Source organism: Schistocerca nitens, chromosome 7 (assembly GCF_023898315.1).
Source record: "Schistocerca nitens isolate TAMUIC-IGC-003100 chromosome 7, iqSchNite1.1, whole genome shotgun sequence".
In the NCBI taxonomy this organism is placed as follows: Eukaryota; Metazoa; Arthropoda; class Insecta; order Orthoptera; family Acrididae; genus Schistocerca; species Schistocerca nitens.
The window spans coordinates 355,048,159-355,074,337 of record NC_064620.1 but is presented as its reverse complement, the minus strand read 5'-3'; the positions used below and the strand labels follow the sequence as shown (position 1 = coordinate 355,074,337).

Here is a 26,179-nt window from a genome sequence, read left to right as displayed (position 1 = left end):
CAGTGTCACGGCGAGCCGTGATCAGATGTTTTCTATGGGTGAGAGATGAGGAGGACATGCCGTTCAGAGCAACAGTCGATACCCTCTGTACTGAGGTAGGTCAGGTCAGCACAGTCAACATGCGGTCTTGCGGTATCTTGTTGAAAGGAAATGTCACGTTGAGCTCGAATGTAGGGCACAGCCACCTGCCTTAATACGCCGGAAGTGAAACGACTGCTATCCAGATCGCTGGCTATACTAACCAGGAGGTCTTATATCCTGAGCATAAAATTCTTTCCCATCATTGAAACTCGCTGTGCTATTGGCCAATGAGCAGCTTCTCAGCCAATGAATTTCTGCAGCAATGGCTTCTATAGCTTACTAGGAAGTGACGTCGCCGCGCGGGATTAGCCGAGCGGTCTAGGGCGCTGCAGTCATGGACTGTGCGGCTGGTCCCGGCGGAGGTTCGAGTCCTCCCTCGGGCTTGGGTGTGTCTGTTTGTCCTTGGGTTAATTTAGGTTAAGTAGTGTGTAAGCTTAGGGACTGATGACCTTAGCAGTTAAGTCCCACAAGATTTCACACACATTTGAACATTTTTGGAAGTGACGTCGAAATGACGTGTCACTCGACGCTTCCAAGCGACGGACGCTATATTGGTTTCGCAGCTTTGCCATCGCATAAAATTAACATTTAAAACAGTCTTGATCGCAATTTTGTTATTGGAGTGAGTGGCCGGTTTCGACTCTTTCATAGACTCATCTTCAGACTCCAGAGCGGTGGATGGACACTGCCAGGCGAGTTCCGTCGACCCTCGATGCTCGTGTAACTCATTGAGCCGACGGAGTCTGAAGATGACTCTATGAAAGAGTCGAAACCGGCCACTCACTCCAATAACAAAATTGCGATCAAGACTGTTTTAAATGTTAATCTTAACTAATTTTAAGATCTCTGATTATTTTTTCAAAAATTTAAAAAATTTTTGCTATTATAGCTTGCAATATGCCGTTCCAAAGCAACGGTGCGCTGAAGATTTATTACAGAAACGTCACCCTCGGTTCGATTTCTTATACTTAAATTCACATTATTAAATGACGCATCAGTGGTAAATGCCCAAAGAGACTCTAACGATACTGGAGATACAAGTTGCAAGTCTGCCGCGTAACGTAGTGTTTAAGAATGTTGATGACGAAATGGAGTGAAGAAGGTTCGCAGCGTTTTATACGCTAATATATTTTTTCACCTTAGCGTTTGTAACACATTGTGGGACTTGTTATTCATATGCTAGAAGTATGTTCTCGAATATTCGATGTTATTTACATACATGGTGGTCAGAAACGTCTCAAAAGGTTCTAAGGGTGATGCAGGGTAGGCTGCGCTGAGAAACAATTGTTAAGAAAAATATTCAATATGTTGTGCAGTTTCCGAGTTAATTGGCTGTGGAGTTATTCAATCAGGCCGTAACGCGAGCCAATTCAAGCGGTCCATCAGATACAATTACTGTCAGTTGTTCGCGTAGTGTAGATGATAGCGCACGAGACTGCTCAGCCTTTGGCTCGGGTTCCATCTCTACTATCGTCCCACGTCCAATTTTTGCATGCCTTCTTGTTCGATTTTAGGAAACCAAAAGAAGAACACGTTTGGCGACACCTTCTCTGGCGAGCCGCATGAATTTGCGGGTATGTGACCTGGTTGCCTAGGTTCAGTCCCAGTTAACCCTAAAATGGCGCAGCATATCCATTTTTTCTTAATTATTATATCTCAGCACAACCTACCCTGCAACACCATTACAAGCTTTCTGACTGCTTCTGATAATGAGCGCGCTCTCAGTAATGACTATCTTCGACTTTGTGACTTCTATCTGATTAGAAAACGAGGGGCAAAATTGCTGTGTGTGAAACGAACAGCAGTAGCATTACTCTTGTTGCTTGTCATAACTACGTATGTCGCGACTGCCAACGGTATGGTTAGGTGGGAGTATAAGAGGACAGCTTAAATTGTTGCGACAGAAACAAACAACAATGGTAATTTTGTTGCTCGCTTGTCACAAATATTTGGCTGTTTATTTCCCAATATGTCGCGATTTCGGAGTGTGTGGTTAGCCAGGAATCTCAGAGAAAAGATTACATTTGTATTGAAAATGTATACAATCAGAACAGCGTCGGCTGTCAGTCCACTAAGGCAGGTCATAAAATAGTTTGGTTCATCAAAATGATTCTTCCTATTGAGTATCTTCGGCTGGAAAAATATGTCTCTAGGCAAAACTGAGTTTGAGTCGATTTTAGCTCTTTATCTCAAAGCAATTGCGATTATCTTTGCCCTGAGAAATTTTGCTGCTTGGGAAATAAGGCACATGTATGCGATCGTGCCCCGTACTCAATGGCATCCTATACCGCCCGTACGACGATGACGAATGTCATCTGACAACGTTCGTTTTCCTCGAAACTTACACACATGGAAGCAATCACCGCGATGATGTGCGCAGAACCGAGACTCGTCTCAAAAGAATATGTGGTGCCAATTAGGGCTGTTGATAAAATACCGATATATCAGTGACTTTCCAAGAAATATCGATAAATATCGTTGATACTTTCTCCCTACATATCGATATCGGGAAGATACTGTCAGATGCAGATATTTTTATTTTATATTACATTTTTCCCGCAATTTTCTGTTAATATATGAAACTGTTCTTTTGATATTGTAGTAGAACATAAATTTACTTTCACTGTGTGAAGGAGTCTTACTACTTTTTGAGCTCCCATCACGTCCAGTCTTTCTCTTTGACCGTGTGAAGCAAGTATAGGTGGCACGAAGAAGAAGTCCATTGCACTGGGGGAGGGCAGCAGAGGGGGATGGTGTGTATGAATCGAATAACAAGATTTCCTATGTGGAGAAATAGCACTCCAGTTGTGTTAAACAACAATTTTTAACGCAGCTAGTGTGCTACATTTATTCACATCGGTATTCTTCAAAAATGGTTGCTGAAAAAGATGTAACTGGCACGATTGGTTTTTGCGGTGAATGGAGACGTGTGAGGGGGTATGCTGACGTAATCGGCGCTCGGCGCTACCAACAGAAACTGCAACGTTTAAATTCACGAAATTTTGATACTACAGCTGCTAGGTCGCTGGCGTTTGCAGAAATGAAAAAAAAGAAAAAAAAAAAACATACAAGGAAGTCGGCATGAAGTGTTCCAGACAAATCCCGTATGCAACGAAACCGAACGACAGGCCAATCGGACACCTTTTATTGTGCCACTTACGTGCAGTTACTATTGTTAACAAAGTGGTTATCGCCAAGCGTGAACATGCATCGTTTTCCTTTCAATTCTTGCTCTAAGGGAGATAACCAGACTGCTAGCTTGTTGATGTATAGGATATCTAATAATAAATCAATACTTAAATATACAGCTGTAAACCGGTAGTATATTTACAATGTGCAGCCGATACTTCTATAGATCTATAGTCGACATTCTCTCTCTCTCTCTCTCTCTCTCTCACTCTCACTCTCTATATATATATATATATATTTGATATGTCGAGAGCCGATCTCGATATATCGGATTACTGATACGTTTAAAAATATCAACAGTCCTAGTGCCGATCGCGTTTTCATTGTCGTCGTGGGCGCACTGCGCACTGCTGCCGGCGTGCCTCTCTCTACTGACGCGTTTGGGAAGGAGCAACAATCGTCGCCGTCCTTGTAGTATGTGGCGCTCCAGACGTCGTCACTGTGTTAGGTTGGACTTAACAAGCCAATTTCCTTACTTAATATGGTGACGTGCCTATACGGTCCTGCACAGACGAGTAAACAATGTCTGTCCTTTCGGGCGCTAGCTACGTGGAGCCGTTGAGATCCTGCGTGGCGGTGAGTATAGCCCTCCTGAAACCGTCGAATTCCGCGTTCGCATGACAGTTGTGCAATTCTGACGAAAGCGAGCAGCAGTATCACAGAACGATAGGCCGCTTGTCGATAGGCCACGACCTTGCTGCTGTTCAATTTCAGTACGTGCTGGGCGACCTTCATACACGAAATATAAGAAAATCTTCTCACAAACAAACAGCATTCAAGTCCGATTTCTGAATGTTAAACCCGCTGTGCATTCTTCCTCTTTATACAGAATTCGATGGTCTCATTTCTGTCTACTACATTAGTGTCCAAAATTAAAACAACAATAAGGAATTTTGCAAGGTTGCGTTTATTTTGCCACAACACAGTTTAAACAGGTGACAGTAAAATAGAAAGTATGTAAAGAATACAAAAGTAAACAACTGCAACATGCATAACGCTAGACAAAAATGTTCTTCGTTTTTTCCAACATAACGGATTTGCACACAATTGGTTAATGTGCTGAGTATTGGGTGTGACCACCTCTGGCAGCGTTACATGCCTGACAACGACGGGACATGCTGTGAATGTCATCATCAGTCGCACGTTGAGGCAATAACGCCCACTCTTACTGCAGAGCTGCTCGCAAGTCTTGGAGAGTGGTTGGTGGATGCTGATGTGATGCAGCCTCCCTAGTGGATCCCAGACTTTCTCTATTTCATTCAAATCGGAAGAGCGAGCAGATCACGCGGTCAGTATTTTCCGTTTTCAAGAAAACATCAGTTAGCCGTGCTCTATGAGATCGAGCCATATCATCGATCGATACGAAGTCTGGGTTCACAGCACCTCGCAATAACCGCAAATCAGGTCCCAAGATCTCGTCGCGATACCTGAGAGCAATTAAACCTTGCCAGTTCACCGATTCAATTTCATGAACAGCGCTTCGAGTGGTAAACATAATCCCTGCCCATGCTATTAGCGATCCTCCTCGATATCGGTCTGTTTCCGCAATGTCTGGGTCCCGAAACTGTGTTTTACGTTCCCTCGAGAATTACTCTCCAGACTAAATCGGGACTCATCTGTGAAGACAACATGACCCACTGTTCGAGTGTCCAAGTGACATGTTGATGACTCCACTCTAGACGTTCCCTTCTGTGAAGACGTGTCAGAGGTAGACATGCAGCCGGTCTCCGATAATAAAGGCCACTCTGCCGAAGCCACCTGCCTCCATACAAAACGTCCAGTTGATGTAGAGAACTCGCATGCCAGTCGCCGTACAGTATGAAGGCGGCACTGCCGTGCCCTTACAGCCAAATAACGGTCCTCTCTTCTGAAGTCACACGTGGTAGCCCCTGCCCTCGTCATGGGGATCCATGTTTCTGTCGCCACATCCGAAAAACAACAGAACGATTCACACTAAGCCATCGGGACAAATCACTTTGCTACTGTCCTGCTTCCTTTCTTTCTGTGGCCCTCCACCGCAGAGAGTCCAGTATGCATCTTCTCTGTGCCACGCTGCATCATCTGTGACTGTGTACAGCGATTGTGATGTGGGGCTACCCGGCAAACATTACCTCATTTCATAGGTGCCCTGACGTCATCGTTGACGTGGTTGTCCACTGACCGGAATGCCATCTTCCATGCAAAATACGATCGTACGGACATCTGGTTGACAGTTTGTATGATTATATCATGAATTAGACACCGGAGGGGAAATAGCCCTTTATTACTTTAATTTTGGACACCAGTGTATATGATGTTTCGCTGATACGCTAATCATTTGTATATACAAGTGTGTTGTACGCTTCATGACAATCTGACGCCTTCATAGGATTCCAGTTTTAGCCGCCAGCAGTGTATTTCACAGATCCAAACGGTAAACAACTGGTGACTGGCTATTGCAAGATGACATAATTGTGCCGTGTGTATTAATGGAAATGCCAGCAAAATGGGGCTTTTGATTAACCAAGAGAAAACCGAATATATGGAAATAGGTCGAGTCATAAACCCAAATCCTTACTTTGAAATTGACCACCATTCTAAATTCAGAAAAGTTCTCCAGTTTAAATACCTTGGATCACGTTCAACAGTAAAAATATCATAACAATGGATATAAATGAAAGAATAGCCTCAGGGTCAAGATGTATGTACTCACTAAGCAACCCACTCAAAAGTAAAGCTTTGTCAATCACCACAAAGATGAAGATATACAACACTATCATCTGCCCCATAGTACTGTACAGTTCAGAAAGCTGGACGCTTACAAAGAATGAAAGAGAAGAACTGAATGTTTTCGAGAGAAAAGTAATGTAAAAAATCTGGGGGCCTCTGTTGGAGAATGGTGTATCGAGAATTCGAAAGAACAATTAAATTTATCAGTTAATAAAGCAACCATCATCCAGAAATTAAGAAGTAGGAGACTGCAATGGGCTGGACATGTGGCTAGAATGGAAAACAACAGAATCACCAAGAAAGCATTTGAAGGAACTCTCCAGGCAACAAGACCATTGGGCCGCCCCGTACAAGGTGGAAAGATGACATAGAGAAGGACATCGCAACATTAGGAATTTCCATAGGGTGGAGAGAGGCTGCGAGAGATAGAAGGCGGTGGAATCAGATCGTTGATGCAGCGCGTGGTCTACAGGGCCTGTGAACGCTGAGATGAGAGAGAATATTAATGGAAATACACAGTCCAATCACATTAATCTAACCACCGCCTATGTTCGACATCAACGTGTAATAACCACTCACAGACGGCAAGTGGCACCAGTAGCAATGGAGGGTATACGAAGCCTGTCTGGGGGGGACTCGGAAATTCGTGCAGTCGTCAACGTAATGCGTAAGCGGAGCGACTTATCTGACGTCCAGAAGGGAATGATCATTGGCTTCCAAGCCAAGGGTGGATGGATTTCAAACCGGTTAAGTTCATAAACTCATCGCGTGCTGCCGTGGTTAAAACACACCGCGCATGGCAAAGCGGCGCTATCCAGAACTGGTGCCCAAGCTGCTGTGGTGCACCACGGGCCATAAACGACAGGGTAGAAAGACGTATGTGGAAATGAGTACGGGCGAACAAATGAGCAACTGTTGAGCAACTGACCTCCAAGACGAACCAAATCATGGAGCCACCAAAAGCGTACCCTCAACGACCGTCAATGCTGACCGCTGTTCATCAGCAGCCAAGTTTGGAATTTGCACGCTGAATGGCACCAGGCGGTCTTTTCAGTTGGATCACGTTTTATGCTGCATCGGACAGATGGCCGTTGCGTGTACGGCTTGAAACGTCCGGAAGCGGATACTTTGCAACAATCAGTGTCGGGGCCGGAGGTAAGCGCGTTATAGTCTGGGGAAGTTTTCGTGGCGTTCCTTAGGTGATCTCGTCATTCTGGAAGACACAACGGCTCAACGCAAGTATCCATCTGTCCAGTTTGTTTCTCCTCGTCCCGATGGCCTCCACCAGCAGGACAACGCAACGTGTCACACAGCTCACACAGTAAGTGAGTGGTTCGAAGAGAATCAGGATGACGTTACTGTACTCCCCAGGCCACCAAATTACACGGATAAAAACCCGATCTAGAATGTGCGGGCCACCTTCATTGCGCTGTTCATGCCATGGGTCGCCAATCAAAAGACTTAGCGCAGCTGGCCACGGCAGTGGAATCGGCATGGTTGCAGATGCCTGACCGTACCTTCCAGAACCTCACTGACTAACTTCCTGCACGTCTTGCAGCTGTCGGCATGACTTCACTCCATTTCGGTATCTTCTAGAATCTCGTCTACTCTGCCCCTCCACGTATTGCAGCGCTCAGTTGTGCAACCGGGCCGCGCGGGATAGTCGCGCGGTCTATGGGCGTCTTGCCACGGTTCGCGCGGCTCCCTTCCGTCGGAGGTTCGGGTCCTCTCTCGGGCATGGATGTGTGTACTGTCCTTGGCGTACGTTAGATTAAGTTAGATTACGTAGTGTGTAAGCCTACGGACCGATGACCTCAGTAGTTTGCCGGCCGGGGTGGCCGAGCGGTTCTAGGCGCCACAGTCGGGAGCCACGCGACCGCTACGGTCACAGGTTCGAATCCTGCATCGGGCAGGGATGTGTGTGATGTCCTTAGGTTAGTTAGGTTTAAGTAGTTCTGAGTTCTAGGGGACTGATGACCTCAGAAGTTAAGTCCCATAGTGCTCAGAGCCATTTGAACCTCAGCAGTTTGCTCCCACAGAAACTTACAACAAATTTCCAAATTTTTCCTGCAAACGGTGGTTATTCAGGCTTTTGGCAGGTGGTTACTTTAATGTGACTTTACGTTGTATACTGCTACTCGAACAGTGCTTTGATTAAGTATGTTTTACTGTCAGTTGTATGACTTAGAAAATGATTATCCTAATTTAAGTCATAAATGATTTCGCTTCAAGGGGCTGCGTAGAGTTCGTTGCTGCAGTGGTGCTATACATGCATTTGAAGTTCTGAGAAACGAGATTCTTACTCCCCGACCAGTCAACCAGATTTACGTTTTCCGTCTCTTCTGTAACACACTTCAGGCGAGCGCCGGGATTATTCCTTAATCACATAACGACATATTTCTTTCTCCTATTTTTCTCAGTCAGCAGTCAGCATTGCGGTGTAAGGATCTAGACATGGGTGGAAAGTTCATCTGTAACCTTTCTTTCTCACATTCTGAAGCCTTTAGGTCGAGTGACGTTTCGCGATGGTAAGACGCAACATGGCGATAGGGATAATGATGTTGAAAACGCTGGCCTGTCATCCAGATTTACGATTTCCACAGTTTCCCTAAATCGCGTAAGGTAAATGTCAGTCAGGATTGTTCCTTCGGAAGGGCGCGGTTAATTCTTTCCTTGCCATTGGATAACCCGAGATTGTCCTCCATCTCCAATGACCCTGTCGTCACGTGACCTTATTCCCTGATATTCGCGCCATCTTCTGATGACTGTATTCGTATGTTTTACACTATGGTGCAGCCTGGTCATGCTGAATGTTGGCGTACGCTGTAACAATTTAGGGAGATGACCTCCTGCTTCATAGTGTGTTGATTCAACAGTGACTCCACATTGTATGGATTCGAAAATTCCTTGGTATGTTGCGTGAGATAAGCAGCTCCAGATGTTTACGCACCAGTCTGGCTATTCCCGTAGAATAAGAACTGATGGTTTGTGGGAGAGGAGCTGTGCACAAGAGCGTCCCACATGTGTTTCATCAGGTTCAGATCAGCCGAATCTGGTGGCTGACACATCAACGTGAGTCCACTATCATGATTATGAAAACACTGTGCAGCACGATCATGACCTTGTGATTCGGGCAGTTACCCACTTTCCATAGATACTCGCGACAAAAGAAGGCGAACAGCCAATCAGTTTCGCCATTTCAGCTATACTCGTCCCCAGTTGCTGGGCGATGACTATATGCTTTTTTTCAGAGTCACTTATGTCAGTGGATTTCTTCTTACCGAGTCCCGTAAGAGTTCGGGCAATGCGTGTGCGTCCAGCACAGAAGAAGGTCAATGGCCGGTTAGCCTTAACTACATATGAAGAAGGTATCTGTTATTTCGGACATGTCCGAAAGAACATATACCATCGGTGACCATGCAGCTCTTTTGGAATGAAATGATAATTAAATCAAGACCCTAAGCTGTCGACAGGCGTTGATATACATCAAGGGGGACAGTTGAAACTGTGTGCCCCGACCGGAACTCGAACCCGGGATCTCCTGCTTACATGGCAGGCGCTCTGTCAATCTGAGCCACCGAGGGCACAGAGGATAGTGCACTGCAGGGTCTTGATTTAATTGTCATTTCATTCCAAGAAGTCCGAAAGAACAGATACCTTCTCCATATATAGTTAAGGCTAACCGGCCATTGACCTTCTTCTTCTCTGCTGGATGCACACGCATTGCCCGAACTCTTACGGGACTAAGTAAGATTGTCTGCCGCGAGTAATGAGTGTAATGGGCAGGGGCACTACGAATGTAGTGTGTGGACATAAAGTTGGGAATGTGGGTCTCACGGGGAGCGTGCAAGGAATAAAATTCCTGCAGTCGCACTATCCTCTGTGCCCTCGGTGGCTCAGGTGGACAGAGCGTCTGCCATGTAAGCAGGAGATCCTGGGTTCGAGTCCCGGTCGGGGTACACAGTTTCAACTATCCCCGTTGATGTATATCAACGCCTGTCGACAGTTTAGGGTCTTGATTTAATTATTATTTCACTCTGTTATAAAGTATTCACGTACTGAGTCGTATACATCTCATGGGGGGATACTACTGGTTTCCGGACCTATGTTTACTAGGACTGTTTGCTTGTTTCAGCTTCCTCTGTTCGCTCCTTTCGTTTGTACCTTCAACTGTCAAATACGCTGTGTACTTCCATTACAGCGTCACGTGCCGTGGTCATAGCGTTTTGGCTTATCAGTGTGTTGCTACATCCTGTCGTAAATGCGACGAGAAAAGAAACTGATCAGAAACAATGCTACTTCATCTTACATGACCAAACCGCATTCATTTAGGGTGGCTAATCCTACGCATTATTAAACTTACATAGACGTGTCTTTTTTTTTTTTTTTTTTTTTTTTGGACGAAGACATAACAACGCTGAACTGAAATCAAACATGTTCCATAAAGACTATCTTTGTTCCTCGTCTGAATAACACAAGTATCTTGCAGTAATCACAAGCATTCACCAAGTTGCTGAGCCTCAAACTATATATGTTACGCTTTGAAAAGATACAGCCAGCATTTTATTTTGGGCTGTGACTCAAAATTTTACATTTAAATTTCTTCGCTGTATAATCTGTGATTGGTAGTCTCACGAATACGTCTAACATACCGAGTCATACATTCAGCGTGCAAGTAGCAACCAGTTCTTCTTAAATTTTTTTTCTCTTCCTCTATCGTTTACAGGTTTTAATATTCACTCTCAGTACGGAGGTCCTTTGGAGAAACTACGATGACCTGCTGAGAACAAATGCCTCAGAATTTTTTATGTGAAAACTCTTATAGTTTCTTAAATAAAACAAAGTTTATTAATATTCCACTTCTTTGTTCTTCATGTCTACGTATATATTTCTCAAGGTAGTCACCCTGCTGATGAACTCATTTTTCTGTTGATACCTTTGCTGTAGAATGTTTCTGACTTCGTTAACGGAGGCACAACCTCACCTCTGTGTGCACAGCTTCAGCACTATCAAAGTGATGTCCTCGAAGGCGGTCTTCAAGCTTTGGGAACAGATGAAAATCGGATGGGGCGATTGTCGGATTGTTGCAGATGTCGCAGCGATCGTGTGTGGTTTGGCATTGTCATGCTGAAGAGAGGGTGCTCCATGTGTCGATGAACTCTTCAAATTCGAAATTCGATTGCAGCACGCTGTTTCTCACGCACCGGCATAGTTACGTTGTACACTGCCATGTTACACGCTACAATTCGGAGCCCGATAGCGGCAGAGCATTGAAAATATGTGCACATTAAGAATAAAGATGTAGAATGTTAATAACGTTTGTTTTACTTACAAAGCTTGAAAAGTTTTCACATAAAATATTCGGAGGCATTACTTTCCCGCACGCCCTCGTACGAGAGCATCGAAACTAATTTCGGATGCTGTGTAATTTGCTTCAAAGTGCTGAACTTGTGTTTCTATATAACAATAAAAGCCAACATTCCCGAGTCTCTCCCATTTTCTAATAGATTTTCGTAAGTATTTCTTTACCAGTGATAAGTTTTTTCGACGAATGTAGCAGTAATTTCATTAGTGTTACGTAGCTGTTTACACAAGCGCGCACTAAAATTAGCGACTATGATAACGAAGAGAGTGTCTTTCAACGGTCAGTGGCTCTGCGTAACACCAGATAAACACCGACCTCATTGGTTTATTTTCAGAGCTGAAAATTTCTCGCGAGTACATCACTCTGAATTCGAACGATCGGGAATACCCTACATTCGGCGACCGAAAAATGTTGCAATTGAACAGTGGCGCGGCAGGGGAAATATTACCGATAACCCGCAACACCCACTTTGTGTGCGGTTGCGAAATTTGTGTATAAATAACTGCAAGCAACCATCGTCTGCGTAATGAAATGGGGGAATCCCACTGTTTCCGGGGCTGAGAAGTACTTATCTTGTAAGAAACAAAACCGGGGAGTCCCGGTGTTCCAGGGACAGAAAAGTGCTGAAGTAGCAATGTAAGTGACGAATGACCTTTACGTTTTTTCCCTACTGTCGCCTTAAACTTGTACTGCTCGGCATATCTCATGCGCTTGATATATAATAACCTTACTGAGATCGTACAACATTCTCTGAATTATGCACTGCGCAGCACTTACACATGAGAGGACGATAGTTCGGAATCCGCAATTAAAATTCCCATCTTGTTTCGCCCTAGATGAAAGTCAGTGCAGCTATTGATTTAGTTTACTGAGAAGAGTATTAATGTTAGTTACAGATAAGCGAATTCAGTCCTACGTAAATACAGAAGCATGGATGTGTATTCTTAGGCGCCATTGCAAGTCCTACAAATATTTACCAGTGTGTAGATTCGTTATCTATTTCTGGCACGACCACAAAATAACAATCTACAGCTGATAGAAAATCGTCATTGAACACAAAATGTTTGCCGTTACAAGCGTCTTTAGATGTGCATATTGTGGTAGTCAGTCACAGAGTGCTATAGTAAATAAGATGGATACAAGTGTGATCGCTTAAGTACAAAAGGGTTTCCTCTCACGTGTGTGATTGCTTCGAAGTATTCTTAGTGGCTCAAAAACACCGAGTGTACTCATTAGAAAAAAGACGTTCGTAGTGCCTCACGGTAGCTTAACAGTAACCGAATTGCTATTAGTATATACAGGGTACCCAAGAAATGTTACAACAAACTTCGAGAGGTTATAGAAGGTGTCTTGAGGAACAAATCGAGGATAGGAAACCGTGCCCGGAAACGTCATCCAACGACGCTAGAGAGCGTCGAAGTTATAGGCGCCAGCTCCTGCTACTAGGCCATCCTTTCGGCAGCAAACGTGAGATTGTACGATGAAGGACTGTAGGCGGAACGTCTCGGAATGCTGCTTGATATTCAGTGATCGCGACTGATTGTCACCATAGCCAGGGGAGAAGATGGAGTTAGCAGCTGTGTAGAAACGCCTTGTCTCCTATAAAAGAGATGCTCTGTTGCCTCGGTGGATGACTGTTTCGACACGGATTTACATCCACAGTTTTATTACTTTCCTGGAACCCTAAAAAATCTCCAATGTTTTGCGGTACACAAGAGAAAAACTAACTGCAGATGGAAACCCGTGTCCGAAACCGTCATTCACCGAAGAAACAGAGTATCACTGTTCTACACAGCAGCTAACTCCATCTTTTCCACTGGCGATTTTGGCCATCAGTCGCAGTCACTGATTAACAAATGAAATTGCGAAACTTTCCGCCTACTGTCCGTCAGCGTACAAAGCTGCCGAAGGGGTTGCTTAGCGGCAGGCGCCGTCGCCTTAACTTCGACGCTCTGTAGCGTAGTTGCATGACGTTTCTGGGCACGGTTTCCTATCCTCGATTTGTTCCTCAAGACACCCTTTGCAACTCTTCGAAGTTTGTCACAACATTTCTGGAACATCCTGTATCAGTGGAGAATAAAAGTATCCATTAAAGCAATATTTCCAAAGAGCGACTGAACAAAACAAGTTTATAACAAAAATAGTTCTCTAGAAATACAGAAATCAGCATTCCAGGGCAGCAATCGTCCATAAATGCTAGTTTAGAATAGACAAAAGGAAATCAAACAATGAAAACAGAAAGATCGTAGGGAGGATGTTAGTCAACATAAAATAGCAGAAATACGTAGTTCAGTTAAAATGTAAAACGGAAGATCACAAACAAAAAAAAGAAAAAAAAACAGATGTAATTACGGGAACTGTTTAATGGTTCATATGCAAATTTACGGAATGAATTCTAACAAGCTGGAGAGAAAAACTGTACTATAAAAGTTAGAATGAAGATTTAACAGTCTTAGGTAAAAACGGAAACATCTTTAAGTGATTGCCACAAATAAGCAGGAAATCAAATATTGGACAAACTATGGAGACGAAGTTAAGAATTGGGCACGTTTCCCAGCAGACAACTAGAAGAACACAAGAAAAGAAATGGGCTGAAGAAGCAATAAATAAAAAAAGTGAAAAGATGAAGGTATGATGGAGAAATGTTAAGTTAGCGTAGCTGCGTGAACGTTACTCTTAACTGTCATTTCCTAGGAAAGAAGAGCTGTTTAACAGCTGAAGTGAAATGCAATCTCAAACTATTCATTTGCCATGTAATAACTGCGTGCAGCCAAGTATAACTCAAGTATCTGCAAGTAAATCCAGAATTGCATGGCGTCATTTCAGCTATATGTGCATCACGACTCGCCTTAAATACGTGCAGATGCTACATTATACTCGTCCACAGGACTAAAACCACCTATAGCACCAGACTTCACTGATAGATCCCTGGAATGTATCGCACCAATTAAATATCTAGGGTTAATATTGCAGAGCTGTTTGAAGAGGAGGGAGCGAATACAAAATGTCCACATGTAGAGTGGGCGAAAAGAAGATATGGAGTTGTTTGGAGAATTCTGCGAACATCCAATTAGTCCGCAAAGAAAGCTGTAAACAAGACTCTCAAGCGATTCCTTGTTACTGGAAGGGGGTAGCATTTCAGTATTTGGGATCGACATCGAGTCAAGTGACATAGCGGTTAAGACAATGTACTCTTATTTTTGGGAAGTGGGGATTCAAATCCCTGTTCGATTATCCTGATGCAGATTTTTCTTAGTTCTCCTAAAACACTGCAGGTGAATTCCCGGAGGTACATTAAACAAGGCCATCCTCGAATTTTTTCTCCATTCCCATTTCGAGCTTGTTTTCTGTCAATAATGACTTGGGAGTCGACGGTACGCTAAACTCTAACGCCCCTTCCTCTAGCTGGCCTGAAAGATGAAGTGCTGTTACAGTCACTAGTGTTGTCGGGAATAATTAGCGGCTACGCGGGCGTTCTTGCCACAAATTATATGGGTGCGGGAGAGATATGGATGTATTTATAGAATTAATGTTGTAGATAGACGACAAAACAATTTTACTGCTTGAATCCTATATATGACTTAATGTGCAGAGGGGTTTAATGAGAGAGATCGGAGCGCATACGGTCTAATGGCCACTGTTTCTTTCTTCACACGTGTGGAAAAAGCACGATTGAGAATGATATTAACTATCCTCCACCATGCACTACACAAAAGCCAGCAGACTAGTTTCAGATATAAAGGAAAAGATAATCTCGGTCATTAATAACCAAACTTTAACAAGTAATAATAACATCGCGAATGAGTGTCAATTATTCGAATGTGGCGACTACAGAGAAGCAGATACATCTAAGTCAACCAGAAAGATTTTTCATCCACTTTTTCGAAGTTCATTTCAGTGAACACTGCACATTTCAACCATTTCACTCTCGTACTTTTACCGACTCTTTTACCGACTCCTTCGACTCCCCTCCCCACGACTCAGATGTTGTTGTGGTCTTCAGAGTTGCAGACAGGGACAACGAAATGACTGTTACGCACTACGCTTTCTGTAAAAGCTTTCTTCAGAAAAGAAAGGGAAATACCCTCAGATCCGCACAAGCAGGCACACCTTATGCACACATGACCGCAATTTCCGGCCTATCTAGCTGGATTCCAACTGTGATTCATTGATACTAAAGTCATAGGATACTTTGTTTTTTTCGTTTTATGAAGTATACAGTTTTACATTTCTGAACATTTTAAGCAAGTTGCCAGTCTTTGCACCAGTTTGAAATCTTATCAAGATCTAACTAATATTTATGCAGGTTATTTCAGAAAGTACTTCGTTATAGATAACTGCATTATCTGGGAAATGTCTGAGGTTACTATTAACATTGTCTGTAAGGTCATTAATATACAACATTAAAAGCCAGGTTCCGAGCACACTTCCCTGGGGCACACCTGAAGCTTTTTCTATATCTGATGGTGACTCCCATCCAAGATAACTTGCTGCGTCTTCTCTACCAATAGATCCTCAGTCTAATCGCAAATTTCGCTTGACACACCATACAATCGTACTTTTGATAATAAGCGCAGATGTGGTACTGAGTCAAATGCTTTTCGGAAATCGAGAAATATTGAATCTACCTGACTGCGTTGATCCAAAGCTTTTAGTATGTCAAGTGAGAAAAGTGCAAGCTGGATTTCACGTGATCCATGTTTTCGGAATCCACGTTGCTTGGGATGGTGGAGATCATTTAGTTGGAGATACCTCATTATGTTTGAGTTCAGAATGTGTGCTAAGATGCCACAACAAATCGATGTCAAGGGTGCTGGACAGTAATTTTGTGGATTACTTCGACCGCCCTTCTTGTGGACGGGTGTGACCCGTTCTTTCTTCCAACTACTGGCCAGTGTGCATCGTTTTTGTTCACGGTATCTACGATACTTGACAGTTTTAGAGCGGCTAATTTAGCCGCGAATTCAGTATAGATCGCCCTGAAGCAAAATTCAGTTTTAACGATTTCAGCTGTTTCTCAACACCACTGACACTAATATTCTATCCGCGCGGGGTAGCCGCGCGGTCTAGGGGCCTTGCCACGGTTTGCGCGGTCTAGGGGGCCTTGCCACGCGTGGCTCCCTCTGTCGGAGGCTCAAAAAACGGTTCAAATGGCTCTAAGTACTATGGGACTTAACATCTGAGATCATCAGTCGCCTAAACTTAGAACTACTTAAACCTAACTAACCTAAGGACATCACACACATCCATGCCCGAGGCAGGATTCGAACCTGCGACCGTAGCAGCCGCGTGGCTCCGGACTGAAGCGCCTAGAACCGCTCGATCACATCGGCCGGCCTGTCGGAGGTTCGAGTCCTCCCTCGGGCATGGGAGTGTGTGTTGCCCTTAGCGTAAGTTAGTTTAAGATTAAGTAGTGTGTAAGCCTAGGGACCGATGACCTCAGCAGTTTGGTCCTATAGGAATTTACCACAAATTTTCAAAATTTACTAACATTCTATTTCACTCATATTTTCAGTGGTACGAGAATGAAACTGCAACGATACTCAGGCGTTTTCCTATGTAAAGGAACATTTGAAAACGAGAGTTTAACATTCCTCTTTTTGTTTTGCTTTGCTACATCTGTTTCACTCACGAGTGACTAACGCTAATTTTGGAACCACTAACAGCATTTATATACAACCACAGTTTCTTTGGGTTCTGTGAAAAACCATTTGACGGTACTGCTATGGTAATCATTGAAGGCTTAACACTTTGCCTTCTTAACAGCCAAACTCGTTTCATTCAGCATCTGTCTATCTATAACGGGCAACGGCCTTGCCGCGGTGGATACACCGGTTCCCGTCATATCACCGAAGTTTAGCGCTGTCGAGGGTGGCCGGCACTTGGATGGGAGACCATCCGGGCCGCCATGAGCTGTTGCCATTTTTCGGGTTGCACTCAGCCTCATGATGCCAATTGAGGAGCTACTCGACCGAATAGTAGCGGCTCCGATCACAGAAAACCATAATAACGACTGGGAGAGCGGTGTGCTGACCACACGCCTCTCCTGTCCGCATCCTCAGCTGAGGATGACACGGCGGTCGGATGGCCCGTTGGGCCACTTGTGGCCTGAACACTGAGTGCTTTTTTATCTATAGTGTTATGCTTTGTTTTACACTAATGCAGTAGGTTAATATTCGAAGTATGCGCGCTCAAGAAGGAAAAGAACATCATCAATTCGGAAGGGCCTGGGAAATATACCATCAATGAATAATGCCCAGAAAATGTCAGAAATCACGCCTTATTAGACACTTTCAGGACTTTGAGAACGAGCAGGGTATCAATATGTATGGAAACTCATTTTCAAAACAGCATCACTTCAGTGGCGCAGGAAGCAGTACGTATGTACTGCAAGATGGCGTGGAATAAAATTATAATAATCATTAACCAGCTACTGCGAAATGCAGACCACCAAAAACACGAACGTCATTCATACACTCCTGGAAATGGAAAAAAGAACACATTGACACCGGTGTGTCAGACCCACCATACTTGCTCCGGACACTGCGAGAGGGCTGTACAAGCAATGATCACACGCACGGCACAGCGGACACACCAGGACCCGCGGTGTTGGCCGTCGAATGGCGCTAGCTGCGCAGCATTTGTGCACCGCCGCCGTCAGTGTCAGCCAGTTTGCCGTGGCATACGGAGCTCCATCGCAGTCTTTAACACTGGTAGCATGCCGCGACAGCGTGGACGTCAACCGTATGTGCAGTTGACGGACTTTGAGCGAGGGCGTATAGTGGGCATGCGGGAGGCCGGGTGGACGTACCGCCGAATTGCTCAACACGTGGGGCGTGAGGTCTCCACAGTACATCGATGTTGTCGCCAGTGGTTGGCGGAAGGTGCACGTGCCCGTCGACCTGGGACCGGACCGCAGCGACGCACGGATGCACGCCAAGACCGTAGGATCCTACGCAGTGCCGTAGGGGACCGCACCGCCACTTCCCAGCAAATTAGGGACACTGTTGCTCCTGGGGTATCGGCGAGGACCATTCGCAACCGTCTCCATGAAGCTGGGCTACGGTCCCGCATACCGTTAGGCCGTCTTCCGCTCACGCCCCAACATCGTGCAGCCCGCCTCCAGTGGTGTCGCGACAGGCGTGAATGGAGGGACGAATGGAGACGTGTCGTCTTCAGCGATGAGAGTCGCTTCTGCCTTGGTGCCAATGATGGTCGTATGCGTGTTTGGCGCCGTGCAGGTGAGCGCCACAATCAGGACTGCATACGACCGAGGCACACAGGGCCAACACCCGGCATCATGGTGTGGGGAGCGATCTCCTACACTGGCCGTACACCACTGGTGATCGTCGAGGGGACACTGAATAGTGCACGGTACATCCAAACCGTCATCGAACCCATCGTTCTACCATTCCTAGACCGGCAAGGGAACTTGCTGTTCCAACAGGACAATGCACGTCCGCATGTATCCCGTGCCACCCAACGTGCTCTAGAAGGTGTAAGTCAACTACCCTGGCCAGCAAGATCTCCGGATCTGTCCCCCATTGAGCATGTTTGGGACTGGATGAAGCGTCGTCTCACGCGGTCTGCACGTCCAGCACGAACGCTGGTCCAACTGAGGCGCCAGGTGGAAATGGCATGGCAAGCCGTTCCACAGGACTACATCCAGCATCTCTACGATCGTCTCCATGGGAGAATAGCAGCCTGCATTGCTGCGAAAGGTGGATATACACTGTACTAGTGCCGACATTGTGCATGCTCTGTTGCCTGTGTCTATGTGCCTGTGGTTCTGTCAGTGTGATCATGTGATGTATCTGACCCCAGGAATGTGTCAATAAAGTTTCCCCTTCCTGGGACAATGAATTCACGGTGTTCTTATTTCAATTTCCAGGAGTGTATATCACACTGTACATTCCATGTCTCTTCCGCCACTGATGGTCTGCATTCTTTTATTCTTTATGGCACTGGTTATTGTAATCACATTCTAAAGTTCATTCAAAACATAATAATTAGCATCGGTAGAGAGGTTTACTGTAGCTGTCTTAGCCACCAGACGGAGGACAGTGGAACTCATTATTTTATATGTTTAGCCCTTCAGCAAGGAAATGGCGCACTTGTAGACGTGCGTTCCTGTTCAAAATGTAACCTAATCGATCTCCACTATATTTTATTAAAGAATGTAATGGTAATTTGTCTTAGTTATCTGATTGTATCGTGACCATAATTAAGACTGTAAAGTGGAGTGTTGAATGCTTGTATCGTAGAATCCTCGAGAATTCCGCCATTAGGAATCAAGTAAAATATAGCCGCCTCCGACGCCAGTGCGTTAACGTGATTTGCGAGATCAGCAGCAAAGGCTGGTCCTTTATTTACTCACATTTATGGAAAAGCCGAACAGACAATGGTTGGAGGGATTACGTCTAAATTTACATATCGTTAAAGCGTCTTCGACATTTACGTAATAAATGCATATTAGTTTAGGTACTGTTGACTGGAATACACCCACTGGAATTATGAGCCGTTGGACATCAAAGGGACGACAATTATAAGAGCCGATGGACATTGAAGGAAAGCAGTTACAATGGAGGAAAACAGCTTTACAATGTATCCTCCGTGTTATTCGATCTGTATTCGATGAAGCAGCAGAGGAAACCAAGCAGAACTTTTTTGTCGTTGACTGGTAAGATTCTGTCGGAGAGAGAAAGCACACGGGAAATTAGTTGAACGAATGACTGGCGTCTTGAGAAGAAATTTTAAGATGAATATCAATAAAAACAACAAAAAAGTAATGGGATGTAGTCAAGTTAAGTCTGCTAAGGCTGAGAGAGTTAAAATAGGAAATGAGGTGCTGAAAGTAATGTATGATTTTTGCTGTGCGGGACAGCTAACGATGAAAGGTGTACCAGTATATAAAATGCACACTGGTAATAACAAGAAATGCCCCCCCCCCCCACTCCGCTAAAGAAAAGATAGTACCAAATAAAAGTCTAACTTTTTAAAAGTCTTTCCCGTAAGTAATTTTTTTTAGTATATCCAGCCATTGAAAAGAAATGTTGTTGATAAACATTACAGACACGAAGAGAAAGAAGTGTTGAGATGTGGCGCAACAGAAGAATGATCAAGATTAGATGGTTAGGTAACGTAATGTATGCTGAAATATAGCAGTGAATTGGAGAGAACTGAGCTTTATGGAACGATTTCACTAAAAAAAGAGACAAGTTGATAGGATACATTCCGAGGCATCAAGAAATAGTTAATTTAGTTCAAAAATGGTTCAAATGGCTCTGAGCACTATGGGACTTAACATCTATGGTCATCAGTCCCCTAGAACTTAGAACTACTTAAACCTAACTAACCTAAGGACATCACACAACACCCAGCCATCACGAGGCAGAGAAAATCCCTGACCCCGCCGGGAATCGAACCCGGGAAGCGAGAACGCTACCGCACGACCACGAGATGCGGGCGGTTAATTTAGTCATGGAGAGAAGTGTGTGTGAGCAGGTTCAAATGGGTGTAGATTGTGGTAGTTACCGGAGATATGATAAAACTTGCACACGATAGACTGGCATGGGGAACTGCATCAGATCAGTCACAATTGATTATAACAACAAAGAAACCATATTTTCCTAGAAGGTAGACAACTGTCAAAAATCAACGTTAGGATCTAATCGCAACCAGCGCCGGAGGATGGACCTTGGGTTTCTGTATGCATTGTTCAGTAACAAAAACATATTGGAAGTGAGGACTGCATTGATTTAACAATGCGGTGGTTGATGCTGTCACAGCTGAGCACAGTTTCTTTGGGGGTAAAGTGACGTATGTCTCCTTGAAGATGTCACTGCTGTCTCAAACATGGGAGGCCGGTAACAGCCTTCGTGCATAGGCGTATACTGGACGACGGAAACTGATGTTATTGTACAGGGTGGCGCAGATGAAAAACTGGCCCCGAATACTGGACTACTCACTGTCGCTCGCCGATTGTCATTTATTGATCTGATTCGAAATTGTTGCGATTACGTTTCTATTGTCACTACGAAATCCGTTGCGGCCTAGTTACGGCGTGTGAAGTAAATGTCTCAGTGAGATGTATCCTCTGCAAGAAGGATTCGAATTAGTGGAGCCGTACGTGTCTACCGCTTCATTTAACGGTACGCGGGGCATTTTTACAAAGAAATTTCCTGGCGCGTTCATACCAGCTAAGACCAGTATACAGGATATTGTGACAAAGTGGCGTCCTACAGGGTCAGTTGTAAACGCAAAAAATAATCTATCCCCGTCCGTTCGTACACCTGCTGTGATCGCGGATATTCGAGCACGAATGATACAAAGTCCAAAGAACTCGACTGATAAATCATTGTAAAAAGTGGACGTTTCGCGTGGGTCTTGTTAACCTGTTTTACCGAATATATAATGGAGCCCTACAAAATGACACATGTCCAAGAACTGAAGGAAAATGATAATGCAAAACGCGTGAATTGCTGTACAATGCGATGTCAAACAGCTGAAAGTAGAATGTTGGATCCGCTGCTGTTATTGTATGTGATGAAGCCTGATTCCATCTTACAGGATATGTGAACCCCCCAGAACACCAGATACTGGTGAACAAGCAGTCCCCATAGGATTACTGAGGAACCTCTTCACGGTGAAGAAACCGGAATATGATTTGCCGTGTCGGCAAGTCGTATTGTAGGTCCCAAACTTTTTGAAATGACAGTAAACAACGCTGTGTATAAGCAAATATTTGACGAATTTTACGCACAGTTGACTCTCCATGAAAGTACGTGCGCAGTCTTTCAACAGGACGGGGCGATCTGACACACTTCAGGCGAGTCAATCTCAAGAATTCATGAAAGATTCACAGAAGAAAGGGCTGGCAGCAAAGGACCGTGGCTGCCCCGTTCGTCAGACCTAACCACTTGTGACTGTTATCTGTGGAGCAGACTAAAGGGGAAAGTGTACACAAATGACCGTATAACTTACAAGACTGGAAGGAAATTACTCGTAATGAAAGCCTGAGAGTTGATGCGGCAGAGTTGCGCAAAGTGTATGTTAACATACTAGGACGCGTGCTAAAGTGCAGTGAAGCACAAGCAGGTCATTTTCAGCATCTAATGTAATGTAACAGATGAGATAAATTCAGTAAATATATTCCTTTGCATTAGCGTACTTGGTATTTCTGTAGTATCTAATTATTACATGTTTATATCTTTGTTGTTGTATCTGCTCGTGGCGGGCAAAAATTCGTGGGCAACTGGCGAGCAGTCTGCACTCGGGGCCGGTTTTTAGGAACGCATTCTTGCAGAATAAAAAAAATGATTGGTATGCAACAAGGCGGTGTCCGTAGATTTCGCTGAGCGCACGTGGAGCACCGGAAAATTTGCGAGATTGTAAGCAGAAGACGCGAAGGGCGCCACTAACCTGCGTGTAGTCCGGCACACCAAAAGGATGAACAGCGGTCGTCAGACGCGCCGCCGGCAGAGCACTGGTGCCGCAGAAGCAGGGACCCGGAGCAGGAGCCCGCGCCGCGGTGAGAAGGGGTGGGGTGGGGGAGCAGCCACGGCTGCCAACTTGAGTGGCCGCCCGCCGACTTCCCGTCTCCTTATCCCAGCCGACCTCTCGCCATGACGCCTGCAGCCCGCTCCCACACTGGGTTTCCATGTGCAGCCATCACTGGCGTCAATTGCTTGCCTCCAGACTGCGTGCACCTGTAAACAACGTCAGGAGTTGATGTGGCAGGGGAAACAATTCAAATACACTACTGGCCATTAAAATTGCTACACCATGAAGATGACGTGCTACAGACGAGAAATTTAACCGACACGAAGAAGATGTTGTGATATGCACATCATTAGCTTTTCAGAGCATTCACACGAGGTTGGCGCCGGTGGCGACACCTACGACATGCTGATATGATGAAAGTTTCCAACCGATTTCTTATACACAAACAGCAGTTGACCGGTGTTGCCTGGTGAAACGTTGTTGTGATGCCTCGTGTAAGGAGGAGAAATGCGTACCATCACGTCTCCGACTTTGATAAAGGTCGGATTGTAGCCTATCGCGATTGCGGTTTATCGTATAGCGAAATTGCTGCTCGCGTTGGTCGAGATCCAATGACTGTTAGCAGAATATGGAATCGGTGGGTTCAGGAGGATAATACGGAACGCCATGCTGGATCCCAACGGCCTCGTAACACTAGCAATCGAGATGACAGGCATCTTATCCGCATGGCTGTAACGGATCGTGGAGACACGTTTCGATCCCTGAGTCAACAGATGGGGACGTTTGCCAGACAACAACCATCTGCTCGAACAGTTCGACGACGTTTGCAGCAACATGGACTATCGGGTCGGAGACCATGGCTGCGGTTACCCTTGACACTGCATCACAGACAGGAGCGCCTGCGATGGTTAGTCAACGACGAATCTGGGTGCACGAATGGCAAAACGTCATTTTTTGGATGTAACCAGCTTCTGTTTACAGCATCATGATGGTCGCATCCATGTTTGGCGACATCGCGGTCAACGCACATTGGAAGCGTGTATTCGTCATCGCCGTACTGGCGTATCACCCGGCGTGATGGTATGGCGTGCCATTGGTTACACGTCTCGGTCACCTCTTGTTCGCATTGACGGCACTTTGAACAGTGGACGTTACATTTCAGATGTGTTACGACCCGTGGCTCTACCCTTCATTCGATCCCTGCGAAACCCGACATTTGAGCAGGATAATGCACGACCGCATGTTGTATGTTTTCTGGATACAGAAAATGTTCGACTGCTGCCCTGGCCAGCACATTCTCCAGATCGCTCACCAATTGAAAACGTCTGGTCAATGGTGGCCGAGCAACTGGCTCGTCACAATACGCCAGTCACTACTCTTGATGAACTGTGGTATCGTGTTGAAGCTGCATGGGCTCCAAGCATTCTCAGTTGGGGCGAGATCCGGAGACATTGCTGACAGAGGTAGGGTCTGGCAAGCACGATGATAAGCAATAGAAACTTTCGCCGTGTGTGGATGGGCATTATCTTGCTGAAATGTGAGTCCAGGATGGCTTGGCCGGCCGGAGTGGCCGTGCGGTTCTAGGCGCTACAGTCTGGAGCCGTGAGACCGCAACGGTGGCAGGTTCGAATCCTGCCTCGGTCATGGATGTGTGTGATGTCTTTAGGTTAGTTAGGTTTAAGTAGTTCTAAGTTCTAGGGGACTGGTGACCTCAGAAGTTGAGTCCCATAGTGCTCAGAGCCATTTGAACCAGGATGGCTTGCCATGAAGGACAACAAAACACGGCGTAGAATATCATTGAAGTGTCGCTGTGCTGTAAGGGTGCCGCGAATAACAGCCAAACGGATCCTGCTATGAAAAGAAATGGCACCCCACACCGTCACTCCTGGTACTTGAATAATGAAAATTGGAACCAACAGCTGTATTGTATTTCCAAAGTCGTTTATTCAACCCATGCCACCAGTTTCGACCTGAAAAAGCGCCATCTTCAAGCCCCAAGCGTAACCTACCACCACTGTACAAATCACAGTGACGAAGATCAAATGAATCTTCAAATGGGAACAGTACAACTTTTTAAGCGTGTTACACCACCATGTTCAACCAACAAAGTCGAGTGCAGCGGGGCCGAAATCAACTGGATTCCGTAACTTCCAGTAACAAGGCTACCAATGGTTGTCTGACCACTCTGACCACTGGTGATCTTGTTAGTGGAAGTCACGGAATACGGTTAGGCTCCATTGGTCTTCGTCATTGTGTTTCGTACATTGATACAGATTATGCTTGAAATCTGAACATGACGGTTTTTCGCGTCGAATCTGGCAGCATGTTTATAAACGGCATTTGAATTACAATACAGCTGTTGGTTTCGATTTCATGTCTGTATGCTGTCCCACTGTACTCGATGGATTACTAGAGATATCGCTTCTAGTTACTGGGTCGTATGGCGAGCGACAGTCAGGTTGATATCACACCACTCTCCAGGGCGTCTCCAGCCACGCCAAGACTGAAGTAGAATTGTCTTCAGTCATGAGACACGCTTTCAACTGAGCATCAATAACCCTCCGCCACACACCGTCAGGTGGCTTGCGGAGTATGGATGTAGATGTAGATGTAGAAGACGTGTTCGAGACCCTAAAGACAGTGAGAGACCAAATTGACTATCGCCCACGATATGGCCTGACAACTAGGAGTGATGGATTGGTGTGCAACCTCTTTTCATAGGAGGACTCCTTTGGCTGCGATTCGCGGCACTCTTACGGCACAGCGGTATGTCTACGATATTCTACGCTTCGTTTTGTTGCCCTTCATGGCAAGCCATCCTGGACTTACATTTCAGCAAGATGATGCCCGTCCACACAAGGCGAGAGTTTCTATTGCTTGTCATCGCACTTACCGAACCCTACCTTGGCCAGCAAGGTCGCCGGATCTTTCTCCAATTAAGAACGTCTGGAGCATCATGGGCAAGGCTCTACAACCGTCTCAGGATTATAAAAATCTAACACACCAATTGGACAGAACTTGGAACAGTATCCCTTAGGAGGACATCAACAACTCTGTCAATCAGTGCCAAGCCCAAAAGCTGTTTGCATAAGGGGCAGTCTAGGATTAATGTATTATCGGCTTGCTCAATTAGCGAAGCTCTTTCTCTTGAGTAATCATGCAATTTTTCTGAAATTGTAATTTTTGTCTGTACATCTACATCATATCTACCGATTCCCGTCTCATTCATATAATTCCGTTGTGATGCGTCGTTCTTTTGTCTTAGAGCGTAATTTGCATTAAGCAACCACAATGTATGCTACATGTTGTTGTTGTTACAGCTTATACCCATTT

At 45.2% G+C, this 26,179-nt stretch overlaps 1 protein-coding gene across 2 annotated transcripts in view; it reads right to left on the bottom strand.

Annotated features, from left to right (window-relative positions):
- Positions 1-22,819, bottom strand: part of LOC126195819 (nidogen) — a 342,884-nt gene extending 320,065 nt beyond the window's left edge. For both annotated transcript variants that reach the window (XM_049934458.1, XM_049934459.1), the window contains exon 1: positions 22,766-22,819. The gene's annotated coding sequence lies outside the window, so the exon portion shown is untranslated. The remainder of the gene's footprint in view (positions 1-22,765) is intronic.
- Between the last annotated feature and the right edge of the window lie 3,360 nt (positions 22,820-26,179).